This window comes from Anabrus simplex, chromosome 1 (assembly GCF_040414725.1).
Source record: "Anabrus simplex isolate iqAnaSimp1 chromosome 1, ASM4041472v1, whole genome shotgun sequence".
In the NCBI taxonomy this organism is placed as follows: domain Eukaryota; kingdom Metazoa; phylum Arthropoda; class Insecta; order Orthoptera; family Tettigoniidae; genus Anabrus; species Anabrus simplex.
The window spans coordinates 452,917,303-452,928,915 of NC_090265.1; positions in this window are offsets into that span (position 1 = coordinate 452,917,303).

Consider the following 11,613-nt stretch of genomic DNA (forward strand, 5'->3'; position numbering starts at 1 on the left):
GAGCCACTCAGCTCGGCGAGAATTGTTGTGTAACAGAAATTTGTTGAAGGTGATGAATAGGATCCCAAATTAGGAACTAGTGAACAGAGTTGGTGAGAAGAGAGCAATTTGGGACAATCTGACCACAGGAAGAGACTGGCCGGAAACATCTTGACATGTCTGCTATCTGTCTCATGGGGGATATATCATAGCTCGAACGACTAAAACCTGCTGGAAATGTGTTTAAAATATGTTGTTGCGCTAACTGCAACACCTGTAAATACTGTCAATTTCGTGTGCGTCCGCTACCGCCATCTGAAAGTCAGCATACTAGCTTCGCTGCTTCAAAGCTGTACCTGCAGTTCGATCTAGACTTTTGTTTTGTACGGTAAGTAAGTGCACATGATTACAGCTCACATGCGGGGCCTGAAGCCAATTAATTAATCCTGTGAAGCTGCTGGGAGAAACGTTACCTGGAACTTGTACATATGAATGTGAAAATGTAATTGGAGTGGGGGATAGTCGGTTTACAAGCGTGTTACGAGACACCATAATGCAAAAATACTTTGGAGACGTCACAGAAATGTCTGCTGACACATTGGACAAAAACAGAGATTGTGACAGTGTAAAGGAAACTACAATAGTGCATAAAATTTCCTACAGTTCTGACAACCAAATTTTATCTTCCACAAGAGAAGGACTTGCAAGTCAATGTAAATACGAACCATTACACCGAAAATTATCGAAATCAAGAGTGATACAGTATATTGATGACGTAACTCTAGAAATGATTGATGAAAATTATTATAAACGCGGTTATAATTCTTATATGAAATAATGAACCGCTATGGCTGCATTCGTTCGAAATTGAACTGCAAGTTAATTTTAGATTATGTGACTCCCAAGAGGAAATATTCAAGCCAATTCATGTGAAGCTGCTGAGAGAAATGTTACGTGGAACTTGTACATATGAATGTGAAAATGTAATTGGAGTGGGGGATAGTCCGTTCACAAGGCTATAAAATAGTCCTTAGTAGTACAGTTTGACAGAGCCAGAGATTGTGGATGAGGAACTTATTACTAGCACATTCAGGCATGGGCCTTGGAAGCTGCAAGATAGTAATTTCAAAGCTGGAATACCTTTAAAGATTATTTGCACTTCGTCAGTGATTTCAAGGATTAGTAGGCCTGTACAATTTTGTCCGGGCATATCACTACTTTCAAAGCTCCAAAAAATGATCAAGAAGACCACATTATTCGACAGAAGGCACACAAATTTGTGGAAGATGTGATCATGTTTGTTAAAGGCGAACGCATTGTTAAGATACGTGCATGGAATAATGGCCAAAGCCAATTCCATTATGAACTTTCACCTTCTACAATACTATTATACAGAGGGGAAAAATTAACAGTTGGGATGTTGTAGTTTGTTCATAGCTTCTCAAACAGTTATAATGTATAATAGATATTTCTGTAGCTAAGGGTGGTAGATTAGTGAGCAAGTTTACATCTGTTTCCAAGAAATAAACGGAACTTTTGGTCCGCATATTTCAAAGCAAATAACAGAACTGAATCTAAGGAATATACATGCTGAAGCGAAGTGTAAAAGTGGAAATTTTACCAAAGAACACATCAGAAGTTATATTTTATTTTTACAATCAATCCTCGGTGAACATATGGGTGAGAAGTGGCTATTCCTTTTGGATTCCTCGTGAGGACACAAAGACTGTAGACTGACCGAAGAATGTTTTCCCAACAGGGATATTAAGTTACAGATACTGCCGCCAAAGACATCCAAACAGCGCAAAATTCTGAATATATGCTTTTAAAAAGTCTTAAGTCTATGACAGACGGAATGCTGATTTTGTACGATCGTAAATTGACAAACCACAAGTCTCGTTACATGATCAATATTTCATCATCAGGCTTCAATCTGTCATCCTGCACCGACGAAAAGACCTATGTCGCATTGCAAAAGTCTGGTTACGAAATTAATAACTGCTGTATCATAATTTGAAAACGGAATAATAATGATAATAATAATAATAATAACTGTATTGGTTTTGCGTCCCAGCAACTACCTTTTCACGGTTTGCGGAGATGCCGAGGTACCGGAATTATGTCCCGTAAATCTACGGACACGGGGCTGGCGTATTTGAGAAACTTCAAATATCACCGGACTGGGCTATGATCGAACCTGCCAACCTGGAGTCAGAAGCCCAGCCGTCTACCATCTGAGCTATTCAGCTCGGTACTGCAGTGCGGATACACCAGAGAGGATGAAGCATAAAAAACGTTCCCCTTGTCAAGTGTGCATACTGTTCTGTTCGGTTGTGTCCGGCTCCATGGCTAAATGGTTACCGTGCTGGTCTTTGGTCACATGGGTCCCGGGTTCGATTCCCGGCAGGGTCGGGAATTTTAACCATAATTGTTTACTTCCCCTGGCACGTGGGCTGGGTGTATGTATTGTCTTTATCATTATTTCATACTCATCACGACGCGCAGGTCGGTGTCAAATCAAAAGACCTGCACCTGGCAAGCCGAAGTCCTCGGACACATCCCGGCACTAAAGGCCATACGTCTTCTTTTTTTAGTTCGGTTGTGCTTCAGTCACTTCATTGAAACTCCGCATTTGCACTTTGATGACGAACAGGGGAGCAAAATGCCAAAATATAGCGTTTTCTGGTTTGTATACTAGGGAATTTGTAATTACAGAATGGGTTAACAGGCCAATCTACTATTTCAAGCAAGTGAATTGTAGCTGTTTGCCTAATAACAGACCTTCCTGATTTCCAATGCCTTTAGGTCTCGTGTTGATCTGCTTATCGAAAATATCAGTTATTCGGTTTTGTTTCATCAGCGACGTAGTGATTCTCTAGTCTTTAAATTCGTTATCATTCAATCATCTATATCTTGTGTACGTTCACACCAAGCGGTGAAGCAGATATACTGAAATTTAACAATATTGCAGACGATTTCAGGGTAAGGAAGAGGGCAACCATGGCGTCACCGGAATTTTAGAGGAGAACCATTCAGCCCGTGATGTGTGCAGTTGTTATGGGCTAAGGCGACCATGAATAGCGGTCATGTGATTCGTCGCTGGTGGAGAGACGGCTGCAAATTTAAGTCCGTAAGTCTTTTAAGCGTGCAGAGTGTGATGGTCAGACACTAGTAGTGGGGTTCTCAAGTAACTTAACTATTAATTAAATGTAAGCCAGTAGGCACTTGTTTCATTCAGCTTTGTGATAAGATAAATACGTTCAGGGCTGTAATGCATGTTCATGCCCCGAGCTCAGTGTATATAATTTAATCAGATGGGAACAAAGGGTAAGGTAGGTTAGTCATATGTGTATGTTTTATTTGTTTTACTTATTGTGTTTTATTCCCTCGTGAGATGATATTTGACAGAGTTGTTGGGTAGAGTCTTTAAATTGTTAAGTAGACTGCACGCCGTCAACGTTGCGTGATTTTACAGAAAAGATTAGAGACAACCTAAGATCAGGATGTATTTCTATGCATGAAGCATGAACATTGTGTGACGAGTTGTGTGATAGATTTTCATTCACCGTTGAAAATAGAGAAGGATCTTCAATTTTCGGGGTAGGCAAGTTCAGGAACGTAAGGACATCGAACCGATGATATATGATGTGAGAAGCTATAAATGCCGTGCGATGTTGATGGGGTTGAATAAATACGAGGAAGGCAGTTAAGCCGTGATGTTTACTGGGAACACTTAATTAAGTGTGTTAACGAGCCAGCCTGAGATATGCTTGAGAATGTACTGGCTGTGCGTATAGGCCTATGTTTGCAGAGAATTTATGCCCTGCTGCGGAGAAAAGAGTCGGCCTTGGTCCCTGGCAGGTAGCTTTTATCAGCTGTGTCAGCTGTGTGCTGTGCACCCCCTTACAAGTGAAAGTATTTACGAGCGAGCCCGTTAGTTCTGCGAACTGTATTCCTGCCCCAGTTATTTAAATGTTTGTTGTTCTACAGATGACTGTTCAGGCCATATGGAAAGAGAGAGCGACGTTGTCTCTTGTCGAGACATGAATCTTCGGAGCCTGAATATGTCGATATCAAATCCCGACGATTCTATTTCAGTGCATATTTGTATGTGATTTATTTACAGGTGGTTTGTTTTTGTATTCTTTGTGTTGTTATTTGTCTTGTGTTTAGCTGTTTGTTTATGACATTGTCCTATGTTGTGTAATGGGATATGTTAGCCCACTTGCTAACTTAAGGGAAGCAGGTTCTGTCCTGATTCTTTTGCTAATGGGTACGGACCCGTTATTAGTGTTATTTTGGAAGGGAAAATTAGGGACAACCGTGAACAAGTGTTATATTTATTTGTATCCAAATATCTGAATGTATATATGATTATTCAAACCAACTACTAGTGTATCGACTATTACATGCGCATCTAATGGACGGTTTTAGGTCGAGCCTGCAGGCAACGGACTTAGGGATTTAACGAAACAGTCGCACCATGTAACGCGTTCCAATCTCCATGTAATATTTTTGTAATCGTCATTTCGGGTCGTTACCTGTGCTCTCTTTGTATAACATTGTTAATATGTAATTACGTCTATGTGCGGATCACCTTTTATGACCAATTTTGGGTCGATTTTATTTTGATGTTATATTTTATTTTGGTATAATGAGCTAAATTAATGTTTTTGTAGTAATAAATCCATCATACCCGTATACCGGAGTTCCCATTATTTATATGTCCGTATTTCCTGTCCATATACTATTAGTATAAGTTTGTAATTACAGACTTTTGTTGCCCAATTCCGAACGTAAACACGCGCTTTTACCCTGAGCTTAGCCGAATTTGTGACAGGATGCGGTGCAATACTATTTCCTCCTACAGCACTACAGATTTCTCCATCAGCTACGTAAAGGAAATATAAACAAACAAAAACATAAAGAAGGTTGCACGTGTCGAGTCCATGACCATTGTACCTGAGCTGAGTCAACGCGATATTCCCTCTCTTGGGTCATCCCTTCACTTCCCAACGGGTAATTTGTTGTTAGGTGGGGAGGGGAGGCTCTTTACCACCGATTCCCTTCCTTTCCTCTCTTTTCTCTCATGGAATCCTGTAATGAGAGAGAGGAAAAACTCCCAGGTTTCCCCGTCGGAACACAAACGTAGGAGAATCATTTATACGTAGGTATAGGTTGAATTTAATGAATCACAATATAACATACAAGCATCAACCTATATAAACAAAAATAAGACATGTTCCAACCTATTTATACAAAAATAACGGTACCAAAACAACAATATAAATGTCGTTCTTGAGCATACCGTTCACCTAATTAATATAATTAATTATAGCAAATTACACTCAACGTTTAAACACCATCACTGAAGCATGTTAATGCACCAAAAAGTTATCCACCTGAATGGAGACACTTAACAAAAACGGATAAATGAGGAGAAACACAAATTAAATCAAATGTCATCACTCATTGGCAAAAAGCATAATTTATTGACAGGACGCTTGAAATAGCCCTTAGCAGTCTTCACAGTAACCACTCGAACAAGTTCATCTCGTCCTGGATGAGCCTCGGTGACCAAGCCATTCTTCCACACAAGTGGCGGAGCATTATCTTCTTTGATGATGACTACAGATCCCACCATGAGATGTGGTTGCATTTGTGACCATGTATTACTCTGCTGCAGTTGACAGAGGTAGTCTGATGACCAAGACCATCTGTTGAACATACCGCCAGCTAGACAGGCGGTTAGCTTTGGAGTCAATTAAGTTTTGGTCTGGGACAGAGAGCATGAATGTTCCAATAAGAAAATGACCAGGTGTCAGGATTTCTATATTATCAGGATCGGTGGACAAGGGAACAAGTGGTCTGGAATTCAGAATCGCTTCGGTTTGACACAATACAGTGTAGACTTCTTCAAAGGTCAAATTGTCATTGCTAATTGCGCGTTGCAAGTGAAACGTGACCGACTTAACACCTGCACCTCAAATACCTCCCATGTGAGGTGATTTCGAAGGAATAAAGTGAAAATTGATATGTTGCGAACTTAACTCGTGATTTCAGTTTTGGAATCTGATGAACCTAATAACTCCGTTAGTTCATTACGTGCTCCAACAAAGTTGGTCCCATTATCGCTATAAATGTTGGAACGTAGTCCTCTTCTTGCAACAAAGCGTCTCAAGGCTCCGATAAATGTTTCAGTTGACAGATCGGTTACTAACTTAAGGTGTAAGGCCTTCATACTCAACCACACGAATAGACCTACGTAACACTCTGTCTTCAGTTTACTTCACCTTCCTCCTTGTTTAATATAAAATGGAACATAACAATCAACATCCGTATTATTAAAGGGCCGGAAGATGTGACTCTTGCCTCAGGTAACTGACCCATGAGCTACTCCGCAGTTATAGCCTTCTGTCTGAAGCAAATTGCGCAGTGATGTACAATTTTCCTTAGTAGGTTTCTGGCGTTGGCAAATGTCTTTCATCGTGACGGTGAAGAAACAAGCTAAGATAGGGTTACACTTGAGTCAGACCAAAATCTAACATCGTGAAATTGCTTCCTTAATGCCCGATGTGTCTTCTGATACAATTCTGCAAGTAAGAGAGCCCCACAAAGTTCTAGCGATAGCGATAGCTTCTTTAAAGGAGCTACTCTTGACCGTGAGCTTAGTAGTTTGACATTCACATTTCCTTCAGAGTCCACGTTCGAAGAAATAAACAAGCACCATATGCCAATTCACTGGTATCTGAAGATCCGTGCAATTCAAATCTGTCACTGCCTTCCGTACTAGTGGTACAACGATCGACCTTGATGACATTTATAGTTGCTAACTATTCATGAATGTTTGACCAAGAAGTCCTTAAATCCTGTGGTAGAGGTACATCCCAGTCTATTCCAGCTGAGCAAATTTGTTGCATAAAAATTGTACAGGTAACAATATGGGGCCCAAAACTCCTATAGGATCATATATAGAAGCAATTTTCCTCAACACACTCCTTTTGGTTACAATATTGTCTGATTTAAGTTTGACATCAAACAATAATTTGACAGTCACTGGGTTCCATAAAACTCCTAATGTTTTCGTAGTTTCCTTGTCGTTGAAATTCAGTGGGACATTTGTATCGAGCTCCTCTGCCGGAATATTTTGTAATAATGCAGGGTGATTGGATGTCCACTTCCTTAGATAAAATCCGCCGCTCCTCATCATTGCTATTAAATCTTTCTGTAATCTTAAAACTTCATTTAAATTATTCGTTCCAGAAATTATTTCCTCAACATAAAAATCATTGTCGGCTGTTTTATCTGCTTCAGGATAGTTCAGCGATTCATCTGCAGTCAATCTTCTGTGGCCTCTTGTGGCTAGGAATGGCGCCAATGCTGTTCCATATGTAACAGTGTTAAATTCGTACTCTTGGACTGGTTGGTTTGGATCACTTCTCCACATATTCATTGGAGGTGTCTGTCTTCAGGATGTACCCAAATTTGCCTATACATTTTCTCAATGTCAGCCTTAAATGCAATTCCATACAGTCGGAATTTTTGAATTATTGAGGACAGATCATCTTGTACAGTTGCACAGACCATTAATAAATCATACAATGAAGCTCCATTGTCGCTCCGTTCTGACGCATTAGCTTTGTTGTTGAACTGGTCTCTTTTTAATAATAACATGATGTGGCACGTAAAATGGTGGGAATGGGTCATCAGGAAATACTTCATCCTTCTTTTCGACTAGTGATATATGACCCAACTCTTAAACAGTTGCAATAACTCCTGATACCTTTCCTTCATTTATGGCTGGTAATTTAATTTCCGTTCCAATCTCAAAAACTTTGATTTTTATTGTCAAAAGACGTCCCTAATGACTGATGATTCTGTTTCAATGGTAGTCTAACTGCACACTGACCATTCTCTGGACGTCGTGTGTGTTGTCAGAAGTGGGTTTCACAAGCTTTCTCTCCCTGAGTAAGTGTTCTACTTGAAATATCCTCAACAGCCCATAATCGCTCCATTAGTTGATTCAATGTATCTGTCTGTATGAAGAGAGCATGACTGGTACGTTTGCAATAGTGAACATATGACTGATGGATTTTCCCTGCAAGTATGTAGCATAATTGTGTGTTCTGGAGGACTGGCAATCCTTTATATTCAAACTTCCCTTCTAGCATAATATCAAAGAATTTCTGCCCGAATGAGGAGGCCGATATTAGCAGGCTTGTTAAAATATTCATCTGCAAGTTTTACACCAGGGGGGGGGCAGGTCCATTTAGAGATGTCATTGTGTCCCGTAGGCATATGATTAGTAACTTGTGGTAGAACAAAACACGTTATTTTAGTTGGATAGCTACTGAGTATGGAGCTTAATATTCCAATTCAATAGTGTGAGTGACTGTTAACGTTATAATGTTAATACCCTTTACTGGTATTTGATTCCTTGTCTGACGATGAGTTAAACCTAACCTTCTAACAAGGCCTTCTGTGACGAAATTAGATCGTGCACCACTGTCAGGAAGAATATGACACAAATGCTGATTGCCTGCACTATCCTTGACCTTGACCTTAGCTCTTCGTAACGGTAAACATGGTATGCTGTGTATCTCCTTAAATGTATGATATAAGTGCGGCCAGTATCCAGTATTCGGGAGATAGTGGGTTCGAACCCCACTGTCGGCAGTCCTGAAGATGGTTTTCCGTGGTTTCCCATTTTCACACCAGGCAAATGCCGGAGCTGTACCTTAATTTTTTTCTATTGGCTTTACGTCGCACCGACACAGATATGTCTTATAGCGACGATGGGACAGGAAAGGGGTAGGACTGGGAAGAAATCGGCTGTGGCCTTAATTAAGGTGTTATCGTCCTCTTGGAGTGATTCTTGACTGTGATGTAATAAAGCTATATCAAAGCCTTCTTCACTTAGATGAATGTGCTGAATAACTCTTATAGCATCTCCCTTAATAGCGCCTTGCTAATAATGGAGTTTCTGAATGTTAGGAATATTCGTATTGTTACCAACGAGAGACATAAAGGTTTCTTTAAATGTAACCCATTCTTTATTCTGGCCTGTAAAATTAGAAATAAAAAGTTCTGATAGCTTAACCTTTATTGATGTATCAGAACTACTGTGCTGGTTAGATTCGGCATACTTCATTGAAGAGTGAAAGAAGCTAAAAGCATTGCAATGCCTATCTTCCATTCGAGCCCGTTCAGTTTCATCAGTAACACCTTGAGCTGCTTCCAACTCATCTTGAACGTCATTATATTTCACCCAGTGCACCTAGCAGGTAGGGGGTTATTGTCGTAACTAGCAATGAACTTTCGTAAACACAGATTTTGTCGCTGCCCGAAGTCGAAGAAGTTCCTTAACCTTACCTTCAGCGATAACTTTCAAACGAATGGGTTTATTTCGGGAATGGTCATTTTAGGACATATTTTAGGAAGCAAACCGCCTATCTTACCTTGGTGAAGTCTGTTGCACACTGCAATTGTGGCATCTCCCGCCTTCTCACTGGATATTACGACACAGAGTTTAGTCACACGGGTATAATTTCCCGCGTCCTTGTTCACATATCACAGTCACTTTCAGAATGCACAGCTACTTAGCACTTCGTTATTCACTGTAGTGACAAAAGACCGCTTCTGGTCCAGATGGCCGTAGTAGCCGCGCGTAATCTACCTCTGGGCTACTGCGCAAGATGGCCGCCACGCAAAATCTACCTCTTACGCGTTACGACCTCTGACACGTTGTTCAGACAATAGATGTCGTCATCTTATGGAATACTGTCGAAAGAGGCTACTAAAAGGGGTACCTGACTTGAGAGAGCATGGGTTAGCGAACTAGTGACAAAAGGCCGCTTCTTGCCCAGTGGCTAATGGGCAAGATGGCCGTAGTAGCCGCGCGCAATCTACCTCTAGGGCTACTGCGCAAGATGGCCGCCACACAAAATCTACCTCTAGCTACGCGTTATGACCTCTGACACGTTCAGACAATAGATGTCGTCATTACCCTGAAAGCGACTGCACGTGGTTAACATTTCAGTGTCTTGCTCACTCGTTACGAATGTTTCAGGAAGAACGTGTACGTTTAGTGCCACTGTCGTATTGTATTCCCGTCTTTTCGAAGCGATTCATTACTCTGGCGAACTGAATAAAACCGATGGATGCAGATTTCTTATCCGGAACTTTGAGGACCAATATGTAGTTGATATATTGATTTTAATGAATCACAATATAACAATATAACCAAGCTAAATACACAAAAATAACAGTACCAACACAACAATACAAATGTCCTTCTTGAACACATGCTATTAATATAATCTCTTATCAGCATAAAAATTGTCGGATTTCTGCTCACAGTCACTGATTTTGTCATGTTATGGACAGCCTATGTAAAGGTGCCCGTACACTTGAGAGTAAATACTGGCGAGAACCTCTCGATAGCAGTTACTCGCCAATGGACAGAGTGCTGAGAGCAACTATAGGAAATTCGCTCGCAACTCTCCGAGAGCTAACATCTCAACTTGCTCGCTAGTTGACACGGGCTCACCGGCCCTCTCGGAGATTAGCTCTCCAGATACGAACTGTGTTCGAATTGTGGCGCGCTATCGAGAACTTGGTTATATTTTCAATTTCAAGATGACTGAACATTAGTCACCGGAGGAAACAAAACTGTTAACTGAAATGTATGAAAGTCGATAAATGTTGTGTAATGTGAAATATACCGATTACCGTGACAGAATGAAGAAACAGAAAACTTAAGAGGAAATAGGAGTGAAGTTTTCGTGTTCCGGAGCTGAAGTTCAGTCAACTTCACAACTTAAAAGGAAAACAATGAATACCATAAAGGCACTTGAAGATGAAATCGGAAATCTGGTTAGGACAGAAAGTCACATGAGAGAAGTCCTGAAGAACCATTTCGAGGATCTACTGAATAGACCAGTTCAAGAACAATTAGGAACCTCCCATCACCTGGACAGAAACTGAGACAGCCTTAAATTCTATGCCTGAAGGAAAATCTTCAGCGACAGCTGTGCAGTGATATAAATGTTTGACGTGCCTCACTCGTTTGTCTACACTTAACAGCATACGATCTCATTATCTACTCTATCTATATCCATTATTGTTGTTAAGGTACTCTTTGTCCTTGGACAACCTGCAACTGTTGCAGGAAGATTGTATCATAATAAAATTGATCATCCTATCAAGTTTAATTGCAGTCTGACTGGTCCAACCCAAACAGTCCCCTTGTTAATCATCCGATCATCACTGATGTACTTTTAGGTCATCACTGAGGTGGTGGATTCCTTATTAGTTGTCTACCTAGCCTTTTTCTTAAATTATTTCAAAGAAATTGGAAATCTATCGAACATCTCCAATCGGTAAATTACTCCAAATTACTCCAATCTCTAATTACCCTTTCTATGAACGAATATTTTCCCCAATTTCTCCTATCGAATTCCAACTTTATCTTCATATTTTGATCCTTCCTACTTTTAAAAAAACATTCAAGCTTATTTGTCTACTTCTACTAATGTCATTCCACGCCACCTGACGACTCGAAACCTTCCGCTTAGTCGAGCAGCTCGTCTCCTTACTCCCAAGTCTTCCCAGTCCAACGTTTGCAACATTTTC